This window comes from Budorcas taxicolor, chromosome 3 (assembly GCF_023091745.1).
Source record: "Budorcas taxicolor isolate Tak-1 chromosome 3, Takin1.1, whole genome shotgun sequence".
Lineage (NCBI taxonomy): Eukaryota > Metazoa > Chordata > Mammalia > Artiodactyla > Bovidae > Budorcas > Budorcas taxicolor.
In genome coordinates this window covers 53707406-53721004 of record NC_068912.1, presented here as the reverse complement: position 1 = coordinate 53721004, position 13599 = coordinate 53707406, and the positions used below count along the sequence as shown (strand labels likewise).

At 43.2% G+C, this 13599-nt stretch overlaps 1 protein-coding gene across 1 annotated transcript in view; it reads left to right on the top strand.

The window, feature by feature from the left end:
- The window catches only part of LRRC8D (leucine rich repeat containing 8 VRAC subunit D), a 130591-nt gene that overhangs the window by 19606 nt on the left and 97386 nt on the right, over positions 1–13599 (top strand). Inside the window, exon 2 of the mRNA XM_052637434.1 lies at positions 1336–1489. The gene's annotated coding sequence lies outside the window, so the exon portion shown is untranslated. The remainder of the gene's footprint in view (positions 1–1335; positions 1490–13599) is intronic.

Below are 13599 nucleotides of genomic sequence, written 5' to 3'. Positions count from 1 at the left end.
ACCTCTCCACTTGACTACTTTTTAGCTAAGACATCGGGATAGATACTTAACTTTTCTGACCCAGTTTCCTCAATTGGGAACGTGAGAATAGGACTTTTGCAGATCTATTGGGAAATGTTAAGATTTAAGGGAGTTTAAAATGAGATGCTAACACTGAGCAGGAGCTTAATGTCCATCAGTTTCTTTCTACTTCAGTCAAAATTGAACTTTTCATGTAGAATAATCATTCATTATATACTGTTCTCCATGTTGAGTTTTGAAGCGAGAATAACTTTTCTTTAAGCCATCACCTTGATGATAAAAGAAGCTGTTGATCAGAGACAGTACTTTAAGTGCCTGGCAACCTGATAGATTATTGGGCAAGGGCAGGCACGGTAGGGATGAAATTGTTCTCACTTGCAAGCCCAGAAACTGGGCACTGAACACTCCTAGCGCTGGCACACTCTGCTTATGGCAGATTCTTAAACCATTTGTTAGCAGGACCCTGAGGTTCACCTAAGTCGGAGGGTAACAAAATGGACATAAACCCAGAATTTGGGAACTGCTTAGGGATTTGTACGCCCAGAGAAATCCTTGTTTTTTGGAAGAATGCACTATATGCGTTCTTCACTGTATGATAATCTTTCATGTGGAACTGGTATATATAAGCATTAGGACACTGTGCAGCTAAGGGTCTCAGGAGAGAGGGAGCCTAGGAACCCAGAATACTTTTTTTTTTTTTTCCTTCTTTTTCTGGCAGTTCGTGTCTGCTGCGGGCACGTTCTCCCTTTTGAGTCAGCCAGGCGCAAGACAAGTCTTTTCCCATCCTGAAGCTCTTTAGGCTGCTGAGCTGGAATGGATATACGGGAATGTGACTCTTAAACTTTAAAATCCAGCTTCCTCTCCCTGGTAAGGATTGTCTGGTCTTTATACCGTCCCCTCGTCAGATTTCCACCCCCAACCCCCACTCCCGCCCCGGGGGCGGGAAGGAGAGGAGAGGAAAGGAGGAACCCCTAGGCAGGCAGGCAGGCGGACAGCGTGGAGTTGACTTAGGTAGCGCGGGGAGGGGAACCCAGGCGGGGGCTGGAAACGGAAGGGCTGCCAGCGCGCCGCGGGCGAGGCGGCCGGCAGGGGGAGGCCGGGCCGCGGGGCGGCCACCTCGCGGGCCGCCGGGGTGGCGGGTCGCCCGCCGAGGAGAGTGCTGGGGGCCGCCGACCGTGCGAGGCGGGCGGCAGCGGTTATGCAACCCGCAGCCCCCTCGGCCGCCCTCCCCGCCGGCCTGCCTCCCTCCCTGCCTCCGCTCGGCGGGCGCTCGGATCTCTCTCGTTCTTTCTCTCCCCTGCGTGTTTCATACAGGAAGTGCACGGCCGTCTGTAACGTGCTGCCGGGTCCCAGGATGGAGGAGTGAAGCCCCCGCCACATCGCGCCGGTCCCAGCTCTCGGAGCCCGCCAGCAGCCAGTCCCCGGAGAAGAGAGCGCCCTGAGGGTGCAGGGTGGCCGCCTGGTCCAGGTGCGAGGCCGGGTCGTGAGCCCGCGGGCTGGGCGCTGGGCTGTCACTCAGCCGATCTGCAGCTACGTGCTGCAGCCTCACTCGCGTGCATTTTCTACGTTGTGCGCCCCTGGCTGCTTGCTTTCTCTCCAGACTCTGTGGCTGTGCTCCCGGTGGGGTGCAATGGACACGGGCGTAAACGCGCGCGGCAGCACGCGGCGCCCGGGGACCTGCCCTGCTTCCTCACCCACTCACTCTAGGCGGGAGCTTTCCAGGCAGGGCTGACTGTGCTTGGGAGGCTTCCTGAGTCCTCAGCTGCCCTTTCCTCCCTTGCCTGTCTTCCTCCTGCTGCCTGAAGCAGCGGCTCTTTGTTCTTCACTTTGTTCCCTGGGCCGGGGGTTATAAACAGTGTTGTGAGTGGGTGGGGTGGGGACCTAAGGGAGAAAGAGGATGAGTTGAGGGTGATGTGTAAGGTGGAGAGGGAAGCAAGAGCCCTGGTGTCCAGACTCAGAAATCCTACTTCTTCAGCCGGTGTAACAGAGGAGTCCAGGCTCTTTGCTTTCCATTCTGGGAGAACCAGACTGTCAGGACCTAAGGGAATTGGTGATGCAAACACACACACCGGAAAGGTAGTGACCAAGAATGAGGGGCAGCTAGTTGTGAGATGTTTAGTCTGGTGTCTGGTTTGTTAACTCCAGTCGTGGTTTCTTAGCCAGGCTCCCTTACTGAGACAGGGGTACATTTAAAGGTAGGAGCCTGACCTCTTTATTCATTAAATGCCATTTTTCATCAGAGTAAAACTGAGAATGAGTTTTCTCAAATTCACTAGGTAGATTACAATTCACATGCTTGTCTTGCTCCATCTCAGAAGTGCAGAGGTGAAGAACAAAATGCTAGAGCAAAGGTTGGTTTTCTGCACAGACTTTCTGCTTCTTCATTTCTCTGGCAGCTCCTCTCTCCAGGAACTAAATCAGATGGACTTCTCCCCACCCCTCCCCCAGTGAAAGCCCAGCCTTGTTTTCCTGCCTTTATTTATCTGTCTGGTTGAATTCCAGCCTTGCAGAGGGATACCAGGGGAGGTGTGATGGTTGAGGAGAGTCAGTTTGGTAGGAAGATTGTAGCCTCAAATTAAATGTTTGAATGATGTTAAGCCAGTGACATCGTCTTTCACTTTCTTTTGGAAGAAGGGATCCAAGCAAATGACTGGAGGGAGAAAAAGGAGATTCCGCAGAGGGGTCTCTTTTTGTAGCAGGGAGGGAAAATGCACAATCGCAGTACTGTGTACACTTAGCCCCTTCATCATATTGGGTACTTGAGCTTCCTCAGGAAGCAGAGCCTAAATTCATGATGTTCTATGTTCATCATACCCTCCCCCCACAATGCTGAATTTTTTATAGTAAAACATATTTATTACATAATTGATTTTGCTTTGAAAGGAAAATCTTTGGTAGTTTCTCAGCCTGGTAAATTTGTACTTTCCCCTCCCTTCCCCTTACTTTTTCTTTTTAGCAACATGGAGGTAATTTGAATGATAAGATCCCATTATTCCAATAATCCTTCAGAACTTTAATCTCTTAAAATACAGCTGCTTTGAGCATTGTGATATTATCAGTAATTGGTATAACTGTGTTAGCATTAAGTAACCAAGATACACTATGAGCACTGAGCAATTAATTTTATCTTTTTCTAGATAGATGTGGACTTCTTAAATTTGATTTTCATCTGTCTGAGTTTGTGCCTCTTCTTGCCAAATGCATCATGAAATTAAAAGTGAAAACAAGTCATTAACGGAGACTCTTGAAAGGGAAGACCTGTTCAACCATTTGTCTCTATTTTTTATACCCAGGTATATTCTTGGCCCTCTGGTTCATTAATTTACTTGAGGACTTTCCTCAGCATCTGTCATTCCATTTCAGGTAAAATAGAACAGCCTTTGTGACCTCTCAAACTTATCCCCTACTTAGGAACAGGATTTATTTCCACTCTAGTGGAATTTAATAATAACTAAATAATAACCCAGGAATAATAATACGTGGCCTTTAGATCCTCATTTTCTGTTTGTTGTTGTTTAGTCAGTAAGTCGTATCTGATTCTTGTGACCCTATGGACCGTAGCCCACCAGGCTCCTCTGTCCATGGGATTTCCCAGGCAAGAATACTGGAGTGGGTTGCCATTTCCTTCTCCAGAGGATCTTCCTGACCCAGGAATCAAACCCAGGTCTCTTGCATTGGCAGGTGGATTCTTTACCGCTGAGTCACCAGGGAAGCCCCCTATTTTCTGTTTACAGAGAGCATTTTTCTCTATCACATTTGTAATGTATTTTTTCTTTTGACAGTCTGAAACAGGATTCATTTATTCCATTCATTTATTCCATGGAGAGAAGAAACTGAGGCTGATAAAATGTGACTTGTCAATGGTCATAGTAATAAACGGACATGCTGGGACTTGAACAGGGGTCTTAACGATTTATAACGCTTGGCTCCCTTGAAATCTGGAAAGTTGCTGCCTAAGGCAGAGGTGGCGGTGATGATTCAGATGACCTTTCACCTTTCTAAAGGAGAGCTGATAAACACTGACTTGAGATTAACTTTCTCTATATCTTTAGGTCTTTTCCCATTGCTCTCTACCCAGAGTTTAAGAGGTTTTATTGTTTTGGTTTTTTCCATCTTTTACATTGACACTTCCTCTGTGTTGGTGACTAGATTTAGCTGTGTTTGCATCTTTGTGACTTACTTTATGCTGCCATAATTCTAATGGCAGGTTTTAATTTACAGATATCTTGTCAGGTCCTAGTTTGAAAGGTCAGATTAGCATATTTTAACTTCTTAGAATAAAAAAACACTTCTGGTTTACCCTTAGGACACAGTTTACATCCCAGAAAAAAATGATAAATTAATAAACAATGTATATGACTCTCTCCACACCCCATTACCCTACATACAGTATGACTACCTTACATAGCTCTCTAACCTCCCTATCCCCAGTTCACAATAAGTTACTGAAAAGCTTATATTATAGAAAGACATGGCCAAATCCATATACACCTTATGTATTAAATATTTTTATAATACTCCCTAGACAGAAATGTTTATTTTTCTTATTTTTGCAGTGTTTAATGTTGAGGCTGTCTTTAGCTGGGATTTTTATGTTACACTGAGAAGAATATAAATTAAAATCTGGAGTACGTTTTCACTGGGAAATGCTGGATAAAATATTTCTTTTTTTTCTCTTGAACATTTTGAGTATCTGTAGTGATCTATAACTTCCCCTTTGTAGAGTTGTGTCAGAGCGTCAGGAGAAGGAAGAGAAGCTGGAAGAGGGGGGAGAAGAAATAAACTGAGTGATCTTTTCTGTTTTAAGGGAGGAATGGAATGATACATGTATATTTTCTTAATACACAATGCAGTGCCTTTTCTGTCTTTGAACGGTCGCAATGGCTTGTGAACTAAGAATGAAAGGGTAACTACCTTTGATGTTAAATGCCAAGGGAAAGTTTATGGTCAGGAGAGGACTGGGAATGGAGATAAATGTACATTAGGATTTTTAGTTTTTTGAAACCCTCTCTTTCCTTCATGTCTATTATAAATACAAACTGTCTTCAGTTAGAAATCGTAAACTTTAAAGCAGTGGTTCTCAACCCTTATAAAAATTGGGACACTTTTATTTAATACTAAAAGGTTTTAAAGATTTTTGCTTCTTTAGATTTTTCTTCTCATTTCTGATAATTGCTAATTTTTAGTGACAACGTTACTATTTAGTATTACTTAACTGGATATGTATTATAAAGAACGACCACAGCATCTTCCATATTTGTAAAATAGTAGTCCATGTATGCAGAAAAGGCGATGGCACCCCACTCCAGTACTCTTGCCTGGAAAATCCCATGGATGGAGGAACCTGGTAGGCTGCAGTCCATGGGGTCGCGAAGAGTCGGACACGACTGAGCAACTTCACTTTCACTTTTCACCTTCATGCATTAGAGAAGGAAATGGCAACCCACTCCAGTGTTCTTGCCTGGAGAATCCCAGGGATGGGGGAGCCTGGTGGGGTGTGTTCTATGGGGTCACACAGAGTTGGACACGACTGAAGTGACTTAGCAGCAGCAGCAGTTCATGTATGAGTGAGACAAAGGTTCAGTATAGACTGAAGTGACTTAGCAGCAGCAGCAGTTCATGTATGAGTGAGACAAAGGTTCAGTATACAGACCTCTGCCAGGATCCTAGAGTCCATAGGTTGGGAACTGAGGACCAAAGTAAAACAACTGCTCCAGACTGAAAATGCCAAAATGGTGACGTATATAGCATGTTAGCCATCAGGTTATAAAGATTCCCAAGTAGAGTTTTTCCTCTTTGTTGAACGTTCAGGACCTGATGTGTAAAATCCTGACTTTGGATCTGATCTTGTTTCCAGGTTAATTGTTTTCATGGTCAAGCTTTGAGGTCCTGCAGTTACTCAGTCATGGATAGCTAGAGTTCTTCTAAGCGTTCTCTGACATTGTCCAACATGTGCGTGCGTGCGTACTAAGTTGCTTCTTCACGTCTGACTCTGCAACTCCATGGACTGTAGCCCGCCAGCCTCCTTTGTCCATGGGATGCTCCAAGCAGGAATACTGGAGTGGACTTCCTTGTGTTTGTGGAGTCGGGACTCTGACACCAGTCCCAGGGTCATCACTGTCATAGCTGCCATCAGAAGCAGCCTTATATTCATTTCCCAGGAGCTAAAAGAGACTTCCTAACCTTAACCTTTGGACTGCAAGGAGATCTAACCAGTCCATCCTAAAGGAGATCAGTCCTGGCTGTTCGCTGGAAGGACTGATGTTGAAGCTGAAACTCCAGTACTTTGGCCACCTCATGCGAAGAGTTGACTCATTGGAAAAGACCTTGATGCTGGGAGGGATTGGAGGCAGGAGGAGAAGGGGATGACAGAGGATGAGATGGCTGGATGGCATCACCGACTCGATGAACATGAGTTTGGGTAAACTCCAGGAGTTGGTGATGGACAAGGAGGTCTGGCATGCTGCGATTCATGGGGTCACAGGGTCAGATACAACTGAGCAACTGAACTGAACCTTAACCTTTACAGTTTTCAATAAGTATATGGAAGAAGAGAGATAATTTACCCTGTTCTGTAGTGGGAAAAGCTGACATCTAAGTTCATATTGAATCTGTCTCTTTGGTTTTCATGCCTGTTGCTGAGGTTTTGGTGTTCTAAGATGGATTAGGCAGGATACCGCAATCTATTAGGGTTAGTGCATGATGCACTTTTTTCTGGTTTAAAAAAACACCACTTTCTATTTATTGAATGCTTTACATGGATTATCTCTAATCATCCTAGTGTGGTGCAGGGTGGGTATTATTGATGTCTTTTATGTAAAGAAACTGAGGCAAGTGGAGACTGTAACTTAACCAGGTCTCATGGACAAGCTTAGGCCCGGCCTTGGATCCAGGTTTGTCCATGGGGTCGCAAAGAGTCAGACATGACTGAGCAAGTCACACACATACACATACACACGCTAAAACATTTGTGTCATTAGATCTGCTTCTTTCTCTGTCCTTATCCTCATCTGTGAAGAGAAATGAGAACATTTTATTTAGTCTTACCCACCGTTTTAGCTATAAAGAAAGCTGAGCGCAGAAGAATTGATGCTTTTGAACTGTGCTGTTGGAGAAGACTCTTGAGAGTCCCTTGGACTGCAAGGAGATCCAACCAGTCCATCCTAAAGGAAATCAGTCCTGAATGTTCATTGGAAGGACTGATGTTGAAACTGAAACTCCAATACTTTGGCCACCTGATGTGAAGAGCTGACTCATTTGAAAAGACCCTGATGCTGGGAAAGATTGAAGGCGAGAGGAGAAGGGGATGACAGAGGATGAGATTGTTGGATGGCATCCCTGACTCAATGGACATGAGTTTGAGTAAACTTCAGGAGTTGGTGATGGACAGGGAGGCCTGACGTGCTGCAGTCCGTGGGGTTGCAAAGAGTCGGACACAACTGAGTGACTGAACTGACTGACCTTTTTAGCAAAGGTTCCATTAAAATCCTACCACATATGCAGACTGTAGAAATAGGGACATGAAAGGGTCAACATTTTTATAAATGTTTTTGGCTTCCATGCAATATGTATGTGCTATTTTCCCCCCAAGGAACATAAGTATATTGATCTTATCGGCGAGTGTTTCTTGAGGCAGTATTGTCCACAAGGAGTATTAGGACATAAATGTACTAATTTTACAATGAACTGCACAGAATATTGTCAGTTTTATATCTCTGCCAGTACTACATGTGATTCCTTTTTTTATTAACTAATTTCCTGAATTTGCTATCCATTAGCTGTTCATTGTGGCCCATGGTTCATTTCTGCCTTGTTTTGATTATAAGTGAGGTTGCATATCTCTTCATTTACTTAATTTAATTTCCCTTTTCTGTGAATTGGGTCTCTTGCCCTTTTCTTGTAAGAAGTTCCTTGAAAGAATTCTTGTGGTGTTCCTTGTAGATCCTAGAAATGAATCCCTTGTTAGCTGTGGATATTGTGAATACTTCTATTCCAATAAGTCATTTGTCTGATAACTTTGTCTGTGGTGCCGTTTATTAACATCGACTACAGAATCTTTAATTATAATGTAGTTGAACTCACAATTTTTAGTACTAGTTGTGATTATACATTTTGAGTCATTTAAGAAACCCTTCTGTATTCTGGGCTCACATGGCATCTTTTCAGTTTTTTAGCTTTATAGGTTTACTCTTGGGTTTTTAAATAATTTGGAGCTTAAGATACGAGGTGTAAATTCATTTTTTAAAAAATGTTCATATTGTGGGCTATTCAGTTTCCTCAACACTACTTACCAAATAGTCCACTCTTTGTCCACATTTTTGGTGCCACCTCTAGCATAAACATGTACATTTATACGGATCACTTTCTAAGATCTATATCTTGTTCGGGTGGCTTATTTGTGTGTTCCTGGGTCATTGATTTTTAAATTACTGGGGCTTTGAAATATGTCTTATCTTGTTATATGTACATTTATGACTTGATCTTATTAGCATAATTGGTATAACTTTGAAAGTTCAAAAGTAGTTGAGATTATTTTAGGTATCTTTCTTGCCTGTATTCTCATGTGTATTACCCGGTGGCTCAGAAGGTAAAGAATCTGCCTGTAGTGCAGGAGATCTGGGTTTGATCCCTGGGTCAGAAGGATCCTCTGGAGAAGGGAATGGCTTCCCACTCCAGTATTCTTGCCTGGAGAATCCCATGGACAGAGGAGCCTGGCAGGCTACAGACCATGTGGTTGCAAAGACTTGGTACAGGACTGAGCGACTAGCAATTTCACCGTAACCCTTTACATCTACAAACATTTTCTAGAAATACGTTTACTCTTTTGGGAACATTATTTATTTAGTAACAATTTAATTTAATCCTAACGTTCCCAACATTCCAATTTCTTTTCAGTTTTATCATTATTATCGTTGTTTAGCACTGATGGCGGCCGTTCATGCTTGGTCATCTTTGTGGGGCAGTGGGTTTACACTTCCAAGTCCCCTCTTTCTTCTTCAGTGCCCTGCGCATGCTCATAGAGCTGGGATGTGCATTACCGATCTGGCTTTTGAATGAATGTTTTATGAGATGTGATGCTGTAATACATGGCTGAACACTCTTGAAAGCCCATTAATTATAGATGTGCCTTTATTATTGGGAAGACACTGCCAGTTGCAGCTCAGGTTTTCTCCAAGTTTACTTTGCTTCACTCTGTTCCCAGTTCATGGGGTCTCATTCCTCCTCCAGTTTCCTATATATGTCACACCAAATGCTAGGTTGCTTTGTTTGATAAGTGGGTATTTACATGCCTTTGAAGAGTAAAGTGTACTTTTTCCTTAGTATGCATGGGATGAAACCATGTTGTGCATAACACGGCTTATTATAAATAAGTTGGAAATTATTGTAGGAGACAAGCTGTGGTCTCAGATAGTATATGACATGGTTCATCTAGGCCCTCTGGTCCACGAATGGGCGACAGGTGTATTTTTCTTTTGTCTGCTCTTCTGAAGGGGCTTTATGTATATAGGAGAGAGGAGAGTGAAAAAGTTGGCTTAAAGCTCAACATTCAGAAAACTAAGATCATGGCATCTGGTCCCATCACTTCATGGCAAATAGATGGGGAAAGGTTTCTGCTGTATACCAGTCTTCATGGTAAATTATTATTATTTTTTTTAATTTTTCAATGTTTTAATTGGAGCATGATTTCTTTTGCAGCGTTGTGTTGCCTTCTGCTGTGCAACAGTGTGAATCACCCATAGTGTACATAATTATCCCTCTTGAGTCTCCTCCCCACCCCCCATCCCAGCCCTCTGGGTCGTCACAGAGCACTGAGCTGAGCTTCCTGCGCTGCACAGCAGCTTCTCGCTGCCGATCCTTTTCTTATATGTCAGTGCTCCTCTCAGTTCGTCCCACCCTCTCCCTGCCCTCCCTGTGTCCACAGGTCTGTTCTCTGTATCTGTGTCTCTATTTCTGCTCTGCAAATAGGTTACAATGTGGAGTATGACACAGTGCCTGGCCTCAGAAAGATACACAAATCATTAATCAGAACCTAAAATATGAAACACTTTACAGCAGTCCATTGTGATAAATAATAGTAGAGAGTGGGGAACCAAGGAGGGAGTAATTTGTTCTTTCTTCTTTCTCTCTCTCTTTTTTTTTTCCATCTTGTTTGGGAGGAAAGAATTCATGCAGGAGGTGATTTTGGTGCTGAATATTGGAGGGACAGGATTATTTACCAGGCTCAACAGGAGGAAAAAAAAAAAACCAGAAGAAAGCCCAGGTTCAGAACCCAGAAGAGCTCAGTTTGTGAGGAACACCAGGTCTGTGGGAGTGAAACAGAGAGGTCATGGTGCAGAGGGGAGGAGAGCAGAAGGTGCATCTTGGTTCGGATTCTTGGGCCAGCCCTGTCCAGGATCGTGCATACCAGCATTGTGGAATCATCAAAAGTGAAGTAAATGCTTAAATCAATGCCCTAAGTTGTGTGAAAAGAAAGCAGAGAGAAGTCCCACGGCTGTTAAAATACTCCAGGTGGAAATAATGAGGACCAGAACTAAGGTAATGATGGTGGGAAAGGAAAGGAGAGGATGGATTTGAGAATCATTTAGGAGAAAAAATTGGTTGCCAAGTTGATGAAAACTGGGAGAAGAGTAAGAAAAAAGAAGAAGAAAATAACTCAGTGTTTCTGGTTGGGAAAATTCACTGGCTCAAGATGTCATTCATCAGGATGGAAAACAGAAAGGAAGCAAGTTTGGAGAGAGAATAGTGAGTTCAGTTTGAAGTAAAGTTAGGGTGTCTCTGGGGCATTCAGCTGATCTTGAGAAGCCTAGACCCCTGGAGAGAAGTCAGGGCTGGAGATGTATGTTGGGGAGTGACTGGAACTGATGGTTCTAACCACACATACAGTTGAGATCCCCATGCAAGGACCAAAGACCGAACAGACAAAAGGGGAGAGGGAAAAAGGACCAGGAAAATCCACAAGTACAGATGGTAGTAATATTAAGCACCAGGGTTTTTTGGTGTTGTTTCCATATGTTATGTCAGAGAATCCTTATAGTACCCCCTGAAATAATTATTGTTATTATCCTTTACAGATTAATTATTTTGAAAGCTCGGCTGAGCAGCTTACCAAATCGCCCATGTGTTAAGTAGGGAAAACGGTCAGGTGTGACCAAGGCCACAGGAAGGTCAGGTAAAGATTGAAAATGGGAGATTGGGTTTGGCGATCAGGTGTTTCATAGGTAGAGGTTCTAACGTCTAAATCTAGATGTTCTGAAGTCTAAATCTAGTCATGGATAAGAGTAGGAGTTGAGAAGCGGGGCACTGCGGGGAGTGCGTGTGTGCATGTCTGTCTGTGTGTACATTTGTCCCCATGAGAATATTTTTTGTGTGGCATGATAGCTAGAGCTTATATTTTTGTTGAGAAGAGTGGAGAAGTGACTGAGGTAGAATGGAGTAAAGTTCCAGAAAAGATAGGGTGGCCAGGGTCTGGAGCACAAGTTTGTCTAAGGAGGGAATAAGGACATTCATACCTTGGAGACAGGAGAGGAGGTGGGAAAGATACGTGCCACTGGGGATGAGTGGGCAGGTGGAGGCAGGGAGGAAGTTGAGAAAGTTCCTTCCTGATGGCTTAGGTTTTCACAGAGAGGTAGGAGCAAATGAAATCTGAAAGTGAGGAGGCTTTGAGAAGACAGTTGAAAGTTAGTAATAGTTAACTTGGAAAAAGAAGCTCATTGATTTAGGACAAGTATAATAATAGTCCTGTATCACTGAGGGCCTTGTTGGGATTTTGTTAGTGGGGATTAAATGCCAGTAGTGAATTTTGTTTTATTTTTTCTTTTGGTTGATACCCTAAAATGAATACCATGAATGACCTTCAAAAATAAAACACACAGGCCTTGCCTGAAATGTTAAGTTTAGGTGATGATTTAAGGAAGCTTAAGGATGTTGTGGGGGGAAGGAAAAATAAGAGAGGGAACAAAAATTGACTTTAGGGAACTTGTGTTCTAGTCTTAGTTCTTCCATTAACAGAGGATGGGCTTAGGGAAGTCCGCTAATCCCTCTGAGCCTCAGTTTCCTTGTCTTTCATTGGAGGAAGTTATTCTTCATGTCCCCCACGTTTCTTGTAACTCTCAGAGCTTCTGTGAGACTTGTACATCATTGGACAAAATCAGAGTAGTTATCATTCATGAGTCTTTCTGATAAAGGCTCGGGTGCCAGTGCCTTTGGAGTATTGACAGCAGGAAAGCAGGACAGCTGCCAGGTGACTGCGCCCAGGCCTCTGACTCTGGGCTGCGCTTGGCAATGGGAGAGAGGTAGCAAGTCAGTAAAGGGGGAACAGAGCCTGGGGGGAGCTGGGCAAGGGCTGGACAGGAAGGTGGGTTTGCTGTGTGCCACAGCTCCCTGAAACATGACAGGTCACTTCATAAGGGTGCTCCTAGTCTTTGCATTTGTCTATGTTGTTTCTTTCCCTTTATGATTGCATTTTATTTTCACTGCATTTGTGTCTCCTTCTTCCTTGAAAATGCTCTACGTAGGGGAGAATTCAACCGTTTCAGAAGGTTGAGCATTATTTGTAGCATCTTAGCTTATACAGCCTGTCTCCTTTCCATCTCCTTCACTGTGCCTTGCTTGTCTTTGCCCGTAGAGAAGTCAGAAACAATTGGAAGCATTTCATCATTCTTCTTGGTTGGCTGTGTTAATCGCCTGAAAGATTTATTCTTCAAGGCCGTTAACTGTTTCTGCCCCCTATTAAGAGCAGTGATGGCCTCCGAAAGCCCAGGAGGATATGGCTAGCATGAAAAGGTGAGTCCAGATGAGTTGAGTGACTCAGAGATTATTGTAGTGATTTCACAAGCCTAAGCAGGTGATAGGGCACTTTAAAATTAAGCCTCTAATTTCTCTATGATATTACATATTTGAGAGAAACTTGGGCATTTCCTTTTTTCTTCGTTAAGCTATTGCACAACTTAATGCTTGGAAAATTCTTCACAGGAAGAAACAGGGTGTAACAGCTTGTATGAGACATTTTTTGAAAAGTCACTCTTTTAGCTTAAGTTTCTGAGAATACTCTTCTCTCCACCGCCCACCCTCCCCTCACCCTGCTTTAGCTTCTTTTTGAAAGTGTTAATATCTCCACATAATTAAATATTCTTCAAAGTGAGACATCGTTAAAAAACTAAAACCATTGAAACATAAAATTAAAACATAGTCTATAAATGTGTTCTTCCATTTCCTGAGAAACAGCAGGAAGGATTTGCTCTCTCAAAATAAACTAAGTAGCCTGACTGTGAACTCAGAGTAGTAGAGCTCAGAGATTCCAGCATCATCATACAATGGGAAGTTTTCAGTCATTTTTTTCTAACCTCAGAAAATCAAGTCTAATACTTTTTGTTGAAACACAAGGAACCAAGAGGTGTGTGTACCATTTAGGAATATACCTTTGGCATACACGAAGTTGTGGCACTCTAAAGTGACTATCTCATATGTCTAGGCGAGTCTATTTCCAAGATGTATTTGATCAGTATGGGCATGTTAGACCTGCAACAACAGAAAGTGTCCTTCAGCATTAAACTTAGAATAGACAACAACCAACTGAGT